The sequence below is a fragment of the Lepidothrix coronata genome, unplaced genomic scaffold (assembly GCF_001604755.1).
Source record: "Lepidothrix coronata isolate B3197 unplaced genomic scaffold, Lepidothrix_coronata-1.0 Scaffold40, whole genome shotgun sequence".
In the NCBI taxonomy this organism is placed as follows: Eukaryota; Metazoa; Chordata; class Aves; order Passeriformes; family Pipridae; genus Lepidothrix; species Lepidothrix coronata.
Genome location: NW_016690220.1, coordinates 5,868,431 through 5,887,122, shown reverse-complemented (window position 1 = coordinate 5,887,122; position 18,692 = coordinate 5,868,431). Strand labels below are relative to the sequence as shown.

Genomic DNA, 18,692 nt, shown 5'->3' with positions numbered 1-18,692 from the left:
CACTGAAATGGTCCCTGGCAGTTATCTGAAAATTTTCAGTAACCTGGCACTGCCTCTGGCAGGTGTTTTCAGAGCACAAGCCAGTACTTTTAGTTGTGGAATGGTAGTGTTCTAATACAGGAATCATATCTCACTTTCAGAAAGAATGACAAGAACTACATCTCTTTGACAACCCTTGGGATACAGAGAAATGAAGAGTGCTGCTTTGCACAGCAGGAACCAGTGACAATGTGAAGAAAGGCTAAAGACAGGCAGAGGAAGAGAGATCTTTTCTCTAAAATCAGGTCCAAGGTAGTGAGACTTTTATGATTCCTTGTGCATTAATCAACAAAACTGAATTCCTGATCTGGTGCTAGTGATGGTAATCAAAAGCTTTTTCTAAATAAGGTGGATTTAATTACCGCTTTGCACTCAGCCAGGCATTAGGAGGCTGCTCTGTGATAGCTACATCAGCATGGAGCAATCTGGCAGTAGTCTTTCAAATATCACAGACCATCCAATGCAAGAAATGTCAGTTTTTGAATGACTTATTGGTAAAATGATCAAGGAAAGAGTGTGGCTGGGAAAGACAGGTGAGTGGATGCGAACATAAATGTTTAGACTGCAAGCCTCATAATGCTGAGGAGGCAAGCACACCAGTATAAGTGAAACATCCAAAATGTAGTAAAACACCTGTAAAAAGGAATGCCTTTGAACCACAGTGTCAGCTCATTCCAGTATTTTCATGAACTTGCAGCTGCTGCTGAAGCAAAATTGTTGATGAATGTGTAAAATATGGATGGGGATAGCAAAAGATAGTGTAAACCATTAATGTGTAAAGCTTGATTTCAGAGCTTAAGCAAGTCCTGTGTCTTGTGATGGCAACTATGGAAATTTCTCAGATCCAGAGGCTTTACTTTTATTTTGCTGTTTTCTTTAACACTAGGTAATAGTGTAGACAAGTTTTGTTGGTGAACAAGTTTTGTTAGTTTGTTTAAGGAGGTGATGAAAACCCAGTTTGCTTCCGGTTTCTTCAGGAAGGCTTTGCAGTTCTACTCAACATAAATTTTGCAGCGATTGTAGGAAATGGTGGACTGTGAAGTCCAAAAAGGGTACTTTTATATCTACAGAAATATGAGACACTTTTGCTAAGAACTTTTCTTGCCTCAGAAGGACCACTGCTATATGTGAGGGAATTGAAAAGTGTGTTGTTTCAGCCTCATGAAGCTCTGCTTTGATGATCAAGGATCGTGTCTTGTGCCTGCTTTCCAGCTAGTGTGTAGAAAATTATCTGTCCAAAACTGGGAGGGATTAACAACTTAACATAGTCTGAAAAAGAGAATGGCTGCTAGGTATGAACATTTGGCAAAAACTAGTGTAAAAACAACTTACTATAGATAAGCTCTGCCATTAGCAATAGGATAAGTTTTAAACCACTCAAGAAAAAAAAGACCTGCTTATGAGGCATATATCAGTTGTATTTTACAGTTAACCATTATTTATTGTACACATCAAACTTAAGACATAAGCTTGACTACTTGCTTCTTCCAGGTCAATACAAGTATGTCTCAGCAGAAAATGGCTATGGTGATAATGAAACTGCATTTTACTGTCTTTTCTACAAGCAGCAGAGAGAAAAAACAAACCTGTTTTGCCATTGTCTTTCAAATTCTCCTTTATAAGGGCAACTCTAACTCTGTAGGGAGTGGAAGGAACTATTTAATGGAAGACTGAGGGAAACTACCAGGTTGACATCAAATTTTTGGTTTTTATTATAATTAAATTTTTTATATAGGTTATCCCCATCTATCTGTAGGTATACATGTGCACATACACTTGCTTTTATATAGTCAGTTAAAAAAGCAAAATAAAAGTAAAATATTTCTTTTTATTTTATAAATAAACCCTCCTCCTCTGGAGTCATGTTCACCATGGAACTAATATGTCTATTAGAAGCTGCTGGTTTACTTATTTATGTAGTTTCCATCTGCTGACTTCAAAGTCCTCAATGGATTTATCTTCACAATAAACTCTAGAGATAATGAAGAAAACCCTCCAGCTGCTCTTAAGAACATTTTAAAAAAGTACCCAAGAGGTCATGGTGAACAGCACAAGTAACTTTTACAATGAGACCCAAATAAACCTCTAACAATGTTAAATTTGTTCTTTCCTCATATTTAAGTCCAGAAGCTTCTGTGTGCTAAGTGATGGTGAAGAAGAGGTAGGCTCAATGTCCTCCATTACACTGTCCTGTACTGCTTCAGCTCAAGGCGGTGAAGGAGGTTTGTCTCTCTCTCTCCGCCTGGTGGAGCAATGAGTCCTGCAGTGCTCAGGTGGATACATCAGGTGGTAAGTTCAGTCTTCAGTCGTAGACAGGGACAGGGAAAGAATGGAGCTTTCTTAGTAAGAGCAAGAGGTTCAGGCATTTTACCTAGCTCTGAGAAACCTCCTAGAAGTGCGTAAGCATTTTCATAGCAGTAGTTCACATTTTCGAGTTTGGCCAACTTTGGGAGGATTTGCATAAGAATAAGGAGCATATTTCTGACACAGAACTTTACCCACCAATCTTGCAAATTGCACCTTACTCTTCCAGTGTATGAGATGCTACAATTTCTCAGGGAACAATCACCTGAATTGCCTGAAATTGCAGACCCATGGAGTTTTCTTTAACTTCATTCATGGAAATATCTGAACAGTTGTGTCTGAAATTGGGTGATGTGATTGTGTGGGGGAAATCCAGCTGCAGACTGTCAGAAAATGACAACCCAGTTGTTTATTTTCCCTTCTCTTCTGGTCTTTGTAAGAAGAATTGGCAGGTAGCCCTAACAACTGGGAAAGCTGTGAGTTCTGCCAGTTACAAAGTTATTGATACAGCTACCAGAATTATTGGCTTTCTAACAAGGCACATTGGCTGAAAATGACTAGTGCTCTTCTTTCTGCATTGTCAAGATTCAGTGTAGGTTTTTTTGACTGCTAACCGAAGACCAATCTTAATGATGTCTGACATATAACATCTGGCACACAAATTCATCATTTACATGGGTAATAATGCTGGAAGTTGAAGGTTCTTTTGTGTTTCTCAACTGTTTATGTTGTAGGTATGCGAATGTAATATATCCAGTGTCATGATACAGTTTGCTCCTTTGTACTGAGATGTACATGAGAGTTATTCTAGAAAAATGCAGGAAAGCAGAGTTTGGCAACTACTGTAAGTGGAAAATTTAAACTTGATTCAACTTTTAATTAAGAGAGTCATTCTCTTTCATCTCTCTGCTAGACATGTAATTCTAACTGGTCCTTCATTAGTACAGCTTTCATCAGTATAAAGATAAAGCTGTGTTTAAGAAATTACTTAAGATTAGAGTTCAGTATGAATTTTGTTTACTATCTAAAAATGTGTTGCATTTTTCAAACTGTAGTTTGACTGAATATGTCACAAAAATGTGTTTCTTCTGACTTTTTTTAATTTTATTTTTTTATTTGAGGGATGTGGTAGTGTTCTGGATGCCAGAGTCACTCTGAAACTCTTCAAATAGAAATGATATCTGACACACAGTTATGAATTAGTGGAGGAAAGGTTGAGAGTAATTTGTATTAGGAGAGGTGCATGTACTATTACATAATTTATTGCAAGCAGTGTTTTGTAAAATTAATATAAAATCTAATGTAGTCTTTAAAGGTTTAAAGTCAAAAGACTAATTGAGTCAGATCCATTTTATTCTATTTCCTGCTTAGTGAATTCCAGCTGACAGCCTAGGAAACCCACACCTCATTACCATATTTTGAAACATCTGTTAAGGAAAACAGATCTGGTTGCCAGAATTCATCTTCCTTTCAGAAGTGCCAAGTATGTGAAAGAACCATTATTGCTTAGGCAAAGACCATGTTCAGCTTTGCTGTCATCAGCCACATAAGGCTGTTTTTGATTCAGAACGTAGGTAATATACTGAGGGAAGCTATTCATAGAATGTTACCATAATTACTGAAACATGAATATTTCTCCCTTGTATTTCATCTGAGAAATAATCCTTGAGTATCAGACACATTCATTTTAATTTCTCTTTTTAACGGCTTACTACCTGTTAATGTTGTAATTACAACATCAAAGCTGCCACTCTGTAAATGAGCTTCCATCAGAATCCAGATGATGAAGTTGTGTTATACATGAAGGGAGATGGTGTCCTTCAGTCCATGGTTCCGGGCCAGTGGTTCAGACACTGCTTGTTTCTCAAAGTACCCTTGCAAGAACAATACTTCCTTTAATTCTAGTCATTAAAAAATCCAGTAAGTCTTATAAAATGTACTTATTTAAGACACTTCACAAAAACAGCGAAATGTTAGCCTTTTATATTTGCACACTTTTTTCTTTTTTTGTTTCTCTAGCTTTGCTTATTTCAAGTCTCTGTGGCCTTAAAGGGATTCAGTTATTGACATGTAGGCAAGTAGAAGATGATGAGGTTCAGGAGGTCATCAGTTTTCTGCTTATTTCACAGAATCTCAGAATATGCTGAGTTGGAAGGGTCCCACAATGATCGAGTCCATCTCCTAGCCCTGCATAGGACCATCCCCAAGATTCACACCATATGCCTGAGAGTACCATCCAAACACTTCTTGAACTCTCTCGGGCTTGGTGTTGTGACCACTTTCCTGAGGACCCTGTTCCAGCACCCAACCACCCACTGGGTGAAGAGCCTTTTTCGATATCCAACCCAAACCTCCCCTGACACAACTTCAGGCCATTCCCTCGTGTCCTGTCACTGGCCACCACAGAGATCAGTGCCTGCCCCTCTTCTTCACCTCACAAGGAAGTTGTAGGCTGTGATGAAGTCTCCCCTCAGTCTCCTCTTCTCCAGGCTGAACAGACCAAGTGACCTCAGCTGCTCCACATACAGCTTCCCCTCAAAGTCTTTCACCATCTTCATTGCTCTCCTTTGGACACACTCTAATAGCTATGTGTTAGCTTATGCTGGCATGAGAAAAAGGAGAAGAAGGGCAGGGCATTAACACCCAAAAGTTTATTTTGGTGGTAAAAGCTTCATGGTATATGAAGTTTGGTTTTCAGATGTTCTTTTCACTTTCCTCCTCTGTATGCATTTATGTATGTTTTTGTAGTGTTTTTCTCTTTGCTATTTCCCCTTATACTTTCATCTCTTTCCTGCACTTCTTGATCAGTCAGCTGTACATCTGAGTGTGAATTTATCCCATTAGCTCTCCATGTATCTCTGGTCCCTGGTAGAGTTACAGTACCTTTCTTTATACTGCATGTTAAATTCATGCCCAGACACATGGATTACTAGCCCTCCCCTGACCTTTTTCCACCTGCTTAAAACCCTGTCACCTGTGCATGGGCATCATCTGCTCTGGAGCCCTCAAACAGGGTCAGCACACTGCGACAAGTCACGTCTTTACATTGTAACGGAAGTGTATTTGAAGGTGTGAAAGAAATAAGCCTTGAACTGATCTAACAGCTTCCCACAGCCACTGAGAGGGGATGTTATTGTACTTTTTTCCTTCATCTTCCCTCGTTGTCCTGGTCACACAGTTCTGTTCAGTACCTTGGGCCAGCTCTACTGCCTGCCCAGGCACTCCTTGAAATGCTTTGTTCCCCTGACCTGTTAGGAAACTCACCCAGCAAAGAGAAGATAGACAGACCCAGTACAAGGAAATGAGATGAGTCACAGGGCTGGCTGTGGGATAGTGGATGAAAGGAGCAGGGGAGAAGAGATGGGAAGCAAGACCTTAAACTTGGCAGCAGTTTGGTTTGAACATACTTATTGCCAATCTGACCTCACTGCTGGGGTCCCATTTAAGAAATTATCAGCTGACTGCTGAAGCAATCAGGGGCATGATATTTGTATAGATTGGTACTGACTGTTAAGCCCATGGCCAGGCCTAACCTACTCCATAGCTGTGCAAATATTGGTGACGTGTTGTCCTACTGCTGTTAGGAAAGCTGGTGACACTAGGAGTTGTCACTAGTCCTTGAAAAGGCCAGCATACTGTAATCCCAAAGTGCCCTGCCCAAGCTCTTAGTAAAGTAGTTGCACTACTCTTTCCTTTCCTTGCCACTTTTCCCACTGATGGCTGAGTAATTGCTGCTTCTCCTAACTCAGCCAGTGCTTTGTCATGTGAAGTACCTAAAGCAGCAAGTGTAGTAATCACAAAGTGCCTTTCTAACTGCACAAGTGACACTCATCTGTCACTTGTAAATTATTGTCCAAACATCTACTCTGTGTCTGCGTGTGTGTGTGTGTGTGTGTGTGTGTGTGTGTGTGTGTGTACTCTGCCTCTGCTGTTTGCAACCAGAGGACCTGATACCACCACCACAGTTTAAGAGAAAGTGTCTGTACCTGCAGGTCAGGTGGGCCAAGGTTGAGGCTGCTGGCCTGAATTCAGTATGCCATGCAACCACATCCACCAACTCGTTTTTCAAAGCTCTGTGTTTGAACTTCTGAGTCTTTGATGTCCGTAACAAATCCAGAGGAAGTTTGCTAATCTCAGATTTGCTGTTTGTGTGCAAATCAAGCATTTTGAATGGTTTAGCAACACATTGTTATGCCATGTCTTTATGTTCTAGTTTACAGTTGTTAAAAAAATTTACTCTTCTTTTGTAATCCTATTCTGAAGACCTTCTTCCTATGATGCAAAAAAGTACTGGTAATTAACTGCTGCTCCCACCTTGTCCAGCACCACAGGAGAGGGATTCCAGTTCACTGTCACAGATGTTGGTTTGCCTTAGTTCTCTAGGCTTGGGACTTGTTTTGGAATATTATTACTATCTCTGTTTCACTAACATATATGAATTAGATCACCTCTGGCAGCATCTTGAGCATTCAGATACCAAAAGTAGCCAAGACAGTGCAACTTTCATACATCTTTCCTTCTTCTGTATTAGTGGTGGACTTCACTTGTAACTCCGTTGATACTTATAGTAAGGATATTTCACTTTTGTTTAAGAGATATGAAACATAGTGTTAGACATTCCTTAGAGAAATGTACCTTGATGATATAAGATAAATGAAGAAAAAGGGCATAAGGTGAGAATGTGTCCATAGCAGGGGGTTGAAACTAGATGATCTTTAAGATCTCTTCCAATCCAAAGCACTCTATGATACTATGATTTTTCAGACTTCTCATTGCTCAGGTATGTGATGTAGGAAAATGGTTTGGGGGATGGAATGAGGTGGAAACTTCTAGGTGAGCATTTATCTAGAAGGAAGTGTGGTTAAAAGGGGCTGGCTTGCTTACTTGCCTGCTTAATAAAAAAAAAGAAAAAAAAAAGACGTGCTTTGTTGGTTTGGTTATGGAGCTGGAATGGGAAAAGCATAACTCACTAAGAGCCATGTTTTTCCAAAACTCTTTTTTCCAATAGAAGTCTATTCTTCATCCCTCTCTGCCTGTGGGAGCAATTATTCTTCATTTGTCTGCCTATTTGGGGTGAAAATTCTTCTCTCAGTGAACATTTTTGCAATTTCTCCCAAAATGGGACTCCTGATTCAAGAGGGACTCCTTAGTGAGACTGCTTTTTAAATACAAAATAGGGCTAATAAAATCAGTTTCATGGAGGATGAATATGAAGGCTGGTGGAATTTCAATAGCTTGATCTCAGCTGTATCGAAAACATAGAGAATCTGAATGTTCAGGCACATATCTGAAAAAAATGAAGAGGTTACTTCCCTATCAATGCAATCCTGAGGCGTGGGACTAACAGAAATTGTTGCTTCTGCCTTTTGGACATTTTTTTTTTGTTTTCTTGGAAGAAAATCCTTTTCATTATCTCTGCCTCTGCATCCCAGTCTTATTTTTAAGAACTTTCTCTGCCTTCTCCTGTGCAACTCTCAGGAACATATTGCATGGAGAGCACACAGAGCTGACAAGCTGAGGGTGTCCCTTTCACCAGGAGTAAGGAAAAAATGGGCTTATATGCAACACCCCAAATTATCTTGGACCTATTTCTTACACCTATAGGTAAGGTGGCAAATTCTGCCTAAGATGATGATTTCCATCCGTTTCATGGCTGCTATTTGATTTCTTGGAGGCTGGACTTCCTGGGAAATTCCCTTTGATTCTTCCCTTCTTACTCGGATGCATGAAAAAAGTTTGGCAGTAAAATGTTGTTACTCCTTTTTATATGTCCCCCATTTCACATTCACATTACCTCTCTCTCCCCTCTTTTTGCTTCTCTCTCTAAAGGTTGAGAGTGTCTGAAGTAATTTATGCTTCTGCATTTTGAATTTTTCTGAACTGTTTATAATGTGATTGCCAAATGCTTTTGTGACTGAAAGAAACTACAGAGAACCCAAGGGTGTAATATAAAACACTCTGAGTGTCTTAAAACCAGAAAAGAGTTGGGTTCAATTTACCATCAAGATTTGACCTTTCTGTAATTTTACAGGACTGTGAAGGTCTTCTGGGACAGAAACTTTTTTAAAAAAATCTGTTTGTAATCCATTCAGCACACTAGGGTGCAAGTCCATTCCAGAGTATACTGCAGCTCAAATAATAATAACCTGTATTTGTATATGTCTAACCTGCAGGTTACCTGCTTGAAAAATAGAATGTCATTCAGCAACAGAGTGGGTTGTATATGTGTGTGAGTAATAAAAAGACGAAAAAATTTCCCTGGAGTCCCTCCCTTGTCTGTTCCCTCTCCCTCAGTAACCCCAGCTTCACCTTCCTTGCCTCATATTTCATTTGAGTTATCTCAGGGTGCAATGTGCATTTTTAAGGAGTGCCTTTACAGGTATGTGTTGTTATCTGAGCACAAAAGCTTTACATATGAAAATACAGTGCTATTAATAATATTATCTGAGTTTGTTTTAATCCCGTGCAATGAACTATTAAATTCACTTTAAAAAAAATCTATTCATCCCTTCCTCTACTGAACTAAAATCAGGAAGGGGTTGATTTCTTAGACATGGCAAAAGAAAATTGCTCTGAGTAAATTTTCATTACATGTTTAATTGCTAATACATTTGAAATCATATTTTAACTAGCTAGTACTTGTCTGCCCTGTGCAATAAAAGTCACATGATTACTCAATACAACAGAGTACCCTGTGGAAAACTATGTCCATGGACATACCACAGCTATGTCCATACATTTCCTCCTGCAGAAGTGAAAGGGACTTTTTTACTGTCTCCATCACTATTTGTGGAGCCACAAGGAGTGGGCTTCTGTACGGTGGAGTAAAGCAGTGGGCCAGACTACTTTCTTTGGGTGTAAGATTTGGCTTTAAATACAAATATATACAGTTTTTACTAACATGTTGAGAATTGGAGTGGAGCGATATGACAGTGTCCTGTGGTAAAGGACACTTGCTCCTTTCTTGGGAGCAAGATTTATACCTTGGTAAAGAAAGCAGAGCTGTACTAATCTTATCTAATACTAATCCTTATATAATCTCTGCAAAATTTTATTGTCGAAAAAGAGCACCTTCAGAGCGCCTCACACCTTGTCTAAGCTCCATGAACCCTCGAAATTTGGATGCTCAAACTTCTATTATGTTGGAGACCATTAAAATTCAGCTGTATGCACTGTGTGAGAAAACAATAAAGATGTGTCATAAAGCCCTCTGTTCTTTCTCTGGAAAAGTTTCCAATAGCTTAGGCTTCAGAGGGGTGAGTTGTGCTGGATTAAGATACAGCAGTAAGGACATTATTGCTTCCAGGTGTCCATAGACTGAGCCACCAGAGACTGGCAGGTATGTGGTGGAGAGGCAGAAGGGAATGCTGTTCTCCTCAGCATCCTGCTGAGGACTGCTTAAACACTAAATCCAACAGACTGAACGTAGCTTAAACTAATTCACTGAACTTGTGAACTCCAGTGCCCAGAGAGACATTGCTTGTTTTGCATGCTGTTTCTGCTGTCCTTGCTGTGAAGACAGTAATTGCTAAGAGGGTGGATGTCCAAGAATGTAATATCTTAAGCTTCAGCACTTTAATCCCAGACAGAATAACTGTGGGAACACTGCAGGAGATCAGATCCTCAGTTTAGAAACATGAGTAGACTTTTTTCTTTTACTTATAAGATCATGACTAAACATTTATATCCCTTTTGGGTGTGTTTGTTGTTGTTTTAATTTTCACGCTGGATATATAACTTAGTATGCAACTCTATGATTGCTTTCTCTTAAAACACATTCAGTGTATTTGCTATGAATACAAATGTACAATGCAGAAAATAAGTGCCATACTAGATAAAAAAACCAATCTGTCATTATTTATTCACTCAGCAAAGCTATAAAAAAGTTTACTACATAATATACCAAAGCTATTCCTTTTGTTCCACCATTTATTTTAACTGATTTATATCAGGGGTAAATAGAAACCAATAAATCTGTGTAATAGCTCCTCGCCTGCTCCGATATAACATGATTCTAAAATTACTCTGATGCGTTTCAGTTGATGACACAGGACTTTGCAGTCTCTTACTGTGATTCTTTCCTAACTGTCAGATCACGCTTTGCTTACTTTCATGGAGCCAAATGATGATGAATTCTATGTTACTGGTTCCACTGTTAGGTATCTTTTTATGGTTACCAGCTTACTTACTAATGCAAGATAAAATAAACCATGAAACTATAGGGACAAAAATTACATCAGAGGAACTAAACCTTAAAGACATCCTTCTCCACTCTAATGCATTTACAGCTGTGATTAGACTCCAAGAAGGAGCTTTGTAGTACAGCTGTCGTCCAAAGAAACCTTATTTCAACACTGTGTGTTTTCCTGGAATATCCCGTGTATCTGTCACTGAGATGGGGTTAGTACAGATAGCAACTGTTTAGAGAGAAAGATTGAGAGGTGCTCAAGCATTAACATAACACACACTGTAGAAGAGCTTATGATGCCACTTTGTATTGTCTCTGTTTTGTGGAAAAATCAGAAAGGGGATTTATGCCAACGTGCTTGCAAAACCTGGCTGCAGTACATCCTATTCTTTTAGAGCCAGCTAGACACCAGCCATGTGCATGCAAGATGTTGTGATTGTTTTTTCTTCACTATTTGCTAGGAAGCAGAGATCCCTAATTTTATCTTCATCACACACAGAAATTCAAGATTATCTTCTGTTTTCCCCATTAGAAAATTCTGCCTGTATTCACAATCCTTACAGACACAGCCTTGGCGTACTCTTTTTGTCTGATTTCTTGCCTAGAATAACAGACACTCTATGAAGCTGGAGTGTCAAAAAAATAAAATAAATTAGAAAAAAAAAATCAAACCAAAACACCATTCAATAAGAAAGGAAGACAAACTTTTCATGTGGAAAATTCTCCCTTTCAGAGATTTTTTTCAGCATTTCTTTGGAAGACATGAACGGCTGATAGTCTGTCAGGTACCAACTGAAATATCTAACTTCTTTTTTGTAGGCACCCACCAGTTAGTTCACTAAGGCTTATCTTATTACAGTTCTGTGTATGGCACTTATCTTAATAAGGTAGGAGGCTTCATTTTTTTTTCACGGAGTATTTTATTGAGACAAAGCCTCTTTCAGTTGTGAGTCTCCCCACTCAACTTTTGTGAAAGTTGTATGCGAATAAACTTAAGTTGAACTGTCTGATCTAATAGAGAGCACAGTGCTAACACTGTTATGTGAACACAAAGCCAAATGCAGAGATCCCTCTGACTTCATAGTCCCTGATGTTACTTAAACTTTCCAAACCACTGGACCTCAGAACCTGTAAGGCAGTCCTTTTGAGTACATGAAATTACAATGGGTTATCAAATCAAAGCCCAAAGAGTCTGAAAAGGAGAAGTGAAAATAAATCTGACATACCCAAGCCTCCAAACTATACTTCAAGGTATAACCTTACTGTAGATAATAAAACCTTACTAGGAATAAATGAGGCCCATTACTTCTTTTTTTCCCCATTGTCAATATGAAATTCTGATGATAGTCACTTTATTGCTCTGCATGAAGTTGCATATATTATTTAACTAGTATGAAAGATTTCCATCTATTCAGCTATGTGGGTAGCTTTCATGCGATAAAGTTTTATTCTGGCAGGAGAGTGCTGCCAAGTTTTACTTTGGTTAAGTACATTAGAAGAAATTCTATCTATTCTATGTGATTCTGCATTGTAAAATTCTGTTTTGCTCTCTGAATATCATTTTTACTAAGGTTATCAATGCAAGAAACCTTTTCAGTAATCTTTAGCACATGTTTGCTATGTACATCGAATTATGGGTAGCAGATAAAACTTTGCTAGGGCTTCTAAAACTGAAAGTGTAAAATGTATTTGAATTCAACACTAACTTAAAGAGTGAAGAGTTTTGCTGTCTTACAAAATTCTGAATATACAGCTGTTAATTCTCCAGTTCATGGCACATTCTATTTCGGTGTCCTTGTCACTAAAATAATTTCCTCATGTATAGGCACCACTATAAACACTTCTTTTGTTTACTAGCATACATTTTATACTGTTAAAAGTAACATCAAGTCTTATTAAAAGATTGAACGGAGATCAGTCTTCTGACAAGGATATGGGAGAGAAAAACTTCTTACATGTCATCCTGCTATCAATAATTATCATGACACCTATTACTTTGGGGGTTTTGGAGGGAAGGAAGTGAACGTAATACATTTTCAGTCCCAGTACTAACCAGGTGTGTTCTTCTCTCCCGTAAGAATCAGTAGCATATGATTTTCTAATCTTTTTTACAGTAAGGTAACACTCTGAGGCACTATCACAGTGGGAATGATAAGCAGGAAACACTATTTCAGAAAACAAAGGGCTCAGACTACTTTCTTATAATGTTCTAGGAGGCAGAACTGTTCATCCTTGTAAAATCCTGTTCTACACTTTGGAAAGAAAATGTTGATAACGGAGCAGAATGGCTTCATTTTAGTTCTTTTGAGCTCAGGATTCAGATTTGTCTTGATTGCAAGGAGGTAGTTCTTGGTACATTTGATCAAATAGACAGGTTTTTTTCTGAAAAATTGAGGAGTTCAAAGGCCTCTGTTCCATTCTTTCTTGTCATGATAGTTGCTTTGGAGGCCAGAGTGGGATGGCTTAATACTTTTCAGGTCTTCTAGAGCTACAGATAGTATAGATTTGATATTTCAGAAGTCCTTTTGCACTCCTTCCCTCATTCTTTTTCAGAATTACTTTACGTTCAGGAACATGATACATCTTTTCAGTATAGCCTAGTTATCACCAAGGTCCTTGTATATTTTGAGATGGACTGTGCTTACCTCCATCAGATTCTGATTCCTCTCAGCATTGACCATGTTGCACCTACTTTTCTACCATTTACCTTTCCACTTCCTCAGATTATTCATGTAACTTCATGGCTGCTTCTGCTCCGCATTGCCTTCAGTCCTTTTCTTGACCTCTTCTTTTCTTGGTTTCCCTTCCCGTCTTTGGCTTCTTCTCTTGGCCATAACTGTTGTCTTCTCTTCCTGCAGCACCCCATCAGCCCTTGACTGTGGCTCTGGACTTCTCTTTGTAGGCAGTTCTAGTATTGCCTGCTGCTTCTCTGTGCTGAGCCCTCATTTACTGCGTCTCTGCACTTCTGGTAACACAGTATTCTCAAACACTCTGGTGCAGGTCCTTTTTTTCCCACATGTGATTAAGAGCCAAACTTTACTCTTTAAGTGATTGCCAAGAAGTATGAAGAGCAGCGATTAGTCAGCAGCTCTATAAAGCCAGGTGCATAGTATTTTAACTGTTCAGTCAATTAGAACAATGGGAACAATCATAAAACCTTTAGTGCAAGAATGGTCTTTTTGTCTATAAACACCTACCACAGTGGAATTTCTCATTTCATGACTGTAGTGCTTTGGCTCTTTCTCATTAAAAGATAATAATTTTTGGAAATAACACAAGCACTCAAGTTGAAGACTGAGAGAGTCCATGGAGAAATTGCATTTAAATGAAGAACCCTAGATAGATAACACACTCTCATCTTCTTTTTCTTGTTTTACATTTTCTTTTGGACTTTATTGGGATGAAATAAAAGAAGAAGGTAAATTTTAGAAAGTTATTGCTGTATTTCTGAAATAGATGCTTCTGTGTTGCTGTAGAATCTGTTCAGAGACCTGGATTATGTCAATCCATGACACTGGAAAGTGAATCAAGGCTTGGCAGAGTCTCTAATTTTTCTATAAATGTTGGCTACATAGCATAACGTTAGCTGCCCTACATATCCCTCTATTTTATTAAGTAGAATTAGTAATGTCAAAAATGCTTCAACAATGAGCCACACTATGGATCACACTGATGGCTTAAACACTTTGAACAGTGGTGAGGTTACACTGACAGCCCTCTATTTTTGGTTTCTTCCCTGTACTTCTCTAGAATAGGAATTCAAGATGTCTTTAAAGAGCATAACAGGCATTTCTAAAAGAAGTTTTAGCATTTCCAAAGACCCCCTAATTTTACTAAGAAAATAGAAAGAAGTAAAGCAGAAAAAAACCACTTCAAACTAGTAAAGCACATTTTAAAAGTTTAATTTCATCTCAGTAGAAATATCACAGGCAGCTATAATCAAAAAGAGCTTGACTAACACCGCAGTAATCAACTTGAAGGAAAACACATTTCAAGAAAGAAAACATTCAAAGAGAGAAATAAACTTAAGATCAAATACATCGTTAATCTTCTCAGTTTGTGGAAGAGTTACATAGGAAATATTTTCTTCCAGAATTACTAGGAAAATCTGGTGGAACATGCAGTCTTATTAAGCTTACCTTAGACTTTAGACACTGATAGCACCATACTGTTCTAACTATGCCTTCCCAAACTTCAGGCATGCGCTTAGTAAATCTCATTGAGAACCATGCACATGATTTTTCTAGGGTCTGAATGAAGACTATTGCAAGGGAATATTGCAGATAGTGAAGAAGCAACACATAAATATATATATAAGTATGTTTAAATTCCTTGGATCAACCTCTGAATTTTGCCTAATTTCCTTCTGCTGCAAGTTTTCTGGTCAGTGTCTCATAGTTGTCTTTTATTGGTATGTTTGCATGTGCAGTACTGGCAAGCAGCTATAGAAACAAACACAAAATCATATGAAAGCTCAGGAAGCAGGTAATGGCTGGAGCAGCTATAGAGTCCTTTACAAGTATGAGGGAGCCAAGAGAAAGCAGAAAGGAAGCATCTCTCATCTGACCAACAAAATACAAACAACCTTGAAGAAAAACTCTTCTTTCCAAGTTGGAAACAGACACAATAGCAACTGCTGTAGATTAGGAACAATTTATGTTGATTTAACTTATTGTACTGTTTGATAAGATAATTTGAAAGACAATAATAGCTGACACCTGTGCAGCAAAAGGATGACATGACAGTGTTTTGTTTTTTTTCTAGAAGGGAGAGAAAGACAAGTGTTTATCGCTTACAGAAGGAGATCTGGATGGGAGGAAATTTATACTGCACTGTAAAGCATAATATGTGCTCCTTACAGGGGTATACTCATTCCCAGTTATTTTGCAGGCTGTTCTCTTGGAGCTATTTCCTGCATCTTCCTACAGGATCAGACCTAAGCTAGAACTGGAGCTCTGTGGTGGTGCTGTGCTGTGATGTAGCTGTCCTCTATCCATTTGCCTTCATTTCAAAGGAGGTAAACTAGAGATAGTTTATTTTTGCACATTTGTTTTCTTTGAAGGCAACGTAGTGAATAATAAGCGCATTATATTTGGGAACATTGATATAAGATAAAGGAGAGCAGAGTCCTTCCCATCTCCATACTCTACAAAGTATTTACAGTGATCGGTTTATGTAACTTAAAACACCTTAAAGTCATCTAAAATCTCATTCAGAAGCTGTGCTCTGTACAACTTAAGCCACATTAAATTAGTCACAAATTTCTTTACCTCTTGCAAGACAGTCTCCATATGCTAATATGGAGGGGCTTCACATTTTTCATCAATTTTTTCATAGTTGTCCTTGTTCACCCATAGACAAGGTGTTAATTTTGTAGCTGTGGACAGTTGTGTGAATATATCACTGTAAAATAATTCCTAAATTTAAAAGACTAGCAAATCAAATAAAAACACACACAAACACAAAGACCACTGAATATTTTTCACACTGACTGCAAGCTAACTGCAACTATGAAGTATGTCTACTTGACAGACCCAAGCATCTGCTGATGCTTCTAGCAGGCCCTCCAGGTTTTGCCCTAGTGTAAACTGGATTGTAACTAGTGTAAGGAGGTAGAAGTATATACAGAGATCTGTTCTAAACTTGTTTGACCTTGACCTGCAAACTAGTCATGACTAATAGAAAAAAATCCCCTTTACCATTGAGCATGTATTTCAATTGAACTCTTAAACAGAATACACATTTTTAGAAACCTTGTCTCATGTCATCTTACATTAATGTAGATTTTTGCATCTATGGAAGGCCACTCAGCAAAAGCAGATAACTTTCTGCACAAGGTTTAGCTGGAGAGCAGCTTCACATTAAAGTGATATGTTACCATTTTGTTGAAGTTTTGTGGTTGCATTTAAATTTCCCAGACACTGTAACTCCTTATCTTTTCTGAAAGGTGAGATGGAGGAAAAAGTGTTTCACTCTGTAGCTGTGCTTTGGTTGCAGTGCAGAGCTGTCTTAAAACATGTGAAATGCTTTCCCTCAGGAGGAAACAAAGCTGTGAGATTTTCTCCAGAAGTGTTCATAATATATTCCAGTTGTAAGGAATCATTTGGTCTGTGGAATCAGACCAGGGCCACTCTGAAGTGAAAACCTTCAAAATGGGAAAATAGCAGATGTGGGATCTCCAGTTACAAGTGTTTTGCTGCACAGAACCACTTTTGCTGGAGTACACAGCTGGCTAAGGTAGGGACAGCCCTTGCAATTCAGGTGAACAGTATGATCATCTGGGCAGATATTCCCCTAACTTTCTGAGTAAGAGAAAATTATTAATTTAAATCAATGCTGGGACAAAGGGCATATAGACATATATAGGCATATATAGACATTAAAGATGTCTATAGGCACAAGGAAGATTTACAGTATGGATTGTTTGAGGTACATTTTTAAAAAACAAATATGTGCTGTAGGGAGCTACTTGTCCTGGTTTGACACAGATGAATCATTCCAAGCACTGGAGGCATCTGCAGACACCTAATACTAGCAAGTCAGTTCAGCAAAATTAAGACCTAGTTATTAAGTTTAATCACCAGTGTTTATAGAGCAGTTACTGCTTTTGGGTACCACTGATGTAGATATCTGATATACCCCCAGTGACGTACCAAGTGAGAACTTGATTTTTCAAGGCTCATTATGTAATTAGTTCATATTTTTTCTGGGTGTTTTTTACTGTAATGTCTCCATATCAGCTGCAAAATCTGTAATGTAATTTTCACAGATAATTTATCAGTGCAGAAATTCTGCTGTGCTAATTAAGTATGAGAAATGTACTCATTGCATTTGTGAATATGCATATCATTTCATATGAGGTTTCTTGCAAATGTATTAAGGGAATTTCTATAGGCAAGTATGTAATCATGTTTTGGAAAACTTACAGTTGTTTTTCCCATATTCCTGTGTTTCCTTTTCTGTAAATGTGTAGATGCCTTATCCATGCATGGAATAAATTATTTATTCATATGAGAGTAAATTCTGCTGCTCCCTCAAACCTCCAGATAGGAGTATATTGCAAAGGTAGTTCACGAAAAGCAGGATGAATTACTGGTGGACTTGATGCCCTGGCTCTCCTTCAGTCTGTTGACCCACTCAGTCCTTCCTCCCACCCATTCTGCAGGTGACAGCAAGGAGGCGTAACAAGATATCTGGTGGTCTCCTGCATGGCCTGCTGTACAGGCAACTCAGCAAATGGAAGTTTTGGTCATCTTCTCTACCCTTGCACTTTTGGCATAGACCAGGTCAGGAGAGGAAAAAAAAGTTTCTCCTTGCAACTTATGATTAAGGAGATTTTATTCATCCTTGTGGGCAACTTTGTTGTTGTTAAACAATCCAGTCCGGTTACTTGAAAATGTCCAGAGTTACTGCTCCCATCCTGTGCTGCAATGCAGGTACAGAATGGACACCACATGGCCAGTGCCTATTTCTTCTTGTGCTTTCTTTGGAGAGGGGAAAGTGTGTGACAGGGCAGAAGGGTAGCCTGTTACAAAGTGGACTCTGGCAAATCCCCTTGGGCTTGACCTCCAAGATGAATGTAATCATGTAGCTTATTTACTCCGAGTAAATAGAGTCAGTGTTTAACATTTATTGTATTTGATTAATGAAGGTTTTGCTGTTCCTTTGCTGAAGGAAAGGACAGATGTGTTTGTGGTCCACTGCTTCCACTTAAACAAACACAAAATTTAGTTTCAAATCTTACTCAAGGGCGTACTGCATCAAGGGAACAATATATAGGCTTCAATTCTGAAATCAGCTGTCAGAAGCAGAAAGTACTGTGTTTGTTTTTTTAATCCTAGGTGAGAGAGTAGCTGTGCTTGAGCATCTGACTTTCCATTCCATTGAACACTGCCCAGTGTTCAGAGCCAGTGGAAGAAACAGTGGCCCTGGAAACCCAAGGTTGGTTCAGCCTTGGTATTCTTCATGTTCATCAGCATATTATCACATATCTCCTGCTTCAGGTTCCCTTTCAGATGCCCAGTGCCCACAGCAGATACTGTCTAATCTGAATGATAGCTATCATGTCATGTTTAGTTTGATGTACACTACCAACTCTCAGAAACCACACGTAGTTTATTGCCATTTATAGCAAATCAAGTCCTATATATCAAATATGCAA

At 38.5% G+C, this 18,692-nt stretch overlaps 1 protein-coding gene across 19 annotated transcripts in view; it reads left to right on the top strand.

Moving 5' to 3' along the window:
- Window positions 1–18,692, top strand: part of LOC108496469 (poly(rC)-binding protein 3-like) — a 492,944-nt gene that overhangs the window by 260,268 nt on the left and 213,984 nt on the right. The window contains exon 4 of one of the 19 annotated variants that reach the window (XM_017813175.1): window positions 141–291. The exons of 17 other annotated variants lie outside the window; for them this stretch is intronic. The gene's annotated coding sequence lies outside the window, so the exon portion shown is untranslated. Of the gene's footprint in view, window positions 1–140; window positions 292–18,394; window positions 18,473–18,692 lie in introns of those variants that run through there. One more of the 19 variants, XM_017813176.1, reaches the window with a different exon arrangement.